At 44.2% G+C, this 977-nt stretch overlaps 1 pseudogene; it reads left to right on the top strand.

Moving 5' to 3' along the window:
- The first annotated feature begins 229 nt into the window (after positions 1–229).
- Positions 230–327, top strand: LOC121160392 (annotated as a pseudogene).
- Positions 328–977: the final 650 nt, after the last annotated feature.

Raw genomic sequence — 977 nt, forward strand, 5'->3', positions numbered from 1 at the left:
CACTCCTTCTTTCTTTCTTTTTCATTCTTTCTTCCTTCCTTTCTTTCTCTGTCTGTCTGTCCTTCTTTCTTTTTCTTTCTTTCTGTCTGTCTGTCTTTTTCTTTCTGTCTGGCTGGCTTCTGGAGAATGATGAATACTGGCTTAAATGCCTCTCCCCAGGCCTGTATAAAAGCAGGCCCCAGTAGTGTTTCAGTATCTTCACTTGATTCCATTTTGCTGAAGGTAACAGGTGCTCACTTCAGCAGTTATATAATTAGAACAATGCAAAGATTAACATAGCCCCTGTGCAAGGATGGCACACAAAATTGTCGAGCATTCTATATTTAAAAAATAAAATAACTCTAATGTTTCTCTCTCTCTCTCTCTCTCTCTGATCTCGACTCCAGCTTCCTGCTAATGTAGCTGTTGGGAGGCAGCACTGATGGCTCAAGTGGTCTCGCTCCTGCCAATCACATGAGAGACTTGGATTGAGCTCCAGCTTTCTGCTTCATTCCTGTCTGTTGGGGGTGACTTTGGAAAATGAGCCAGTATAAGGGAGATAATTCTCTCTCTTTTCCTTCCCCTCCCTCCTTCGCTCTCAAATAAATTTCAAAAGATTTAAAATCCACCAAGATTTACTTCTGGATCTTTTTTTCTGTCTCATTGTATCACACTTGTCACTGAAGCCTAAAATCACCTTAACCTGAAATGCCTGTTCCGCAGCCCCCTTTTTCTGTAGTTTTGCTACATCTCACCCCTTGCCCCTGCTCTTTGGTCACACTCCATTCTCAGCCTGGAATATCGTAGCCTCTTCTTTCCACCTACACTTCCTCTGTTGTCAGTACTCCTTCCAAGGAGTGTCACTCCCCGACATCTCCACCTTGGCCACAAACTAGAATCCCTGAAATCTCCAACTGGGTCCAGTTCTTCCATCATCGGTACAGAGAGAAGCTCTCTCAGCCCAGGCCACACTGCACTGTGCTGAATTTGTTCCACGC

Source organism: Ochotona curzoniae, unplaced genomic scaffold, assembly GCF_017591425.1.
Source record: "Ochotona curzoniae isolate NIBS_2020 unplaced genomic scaffold, NIBS_Ocur_1.0 contig_4501, whole genome shotgun sequence".
Taxonomy (NCBI): Eukaryota; Metazoa; Chordata; class Mammalia; order Lagomorpha; family Ochotonidae; genus Ochotona; species Ochotona curzoniae.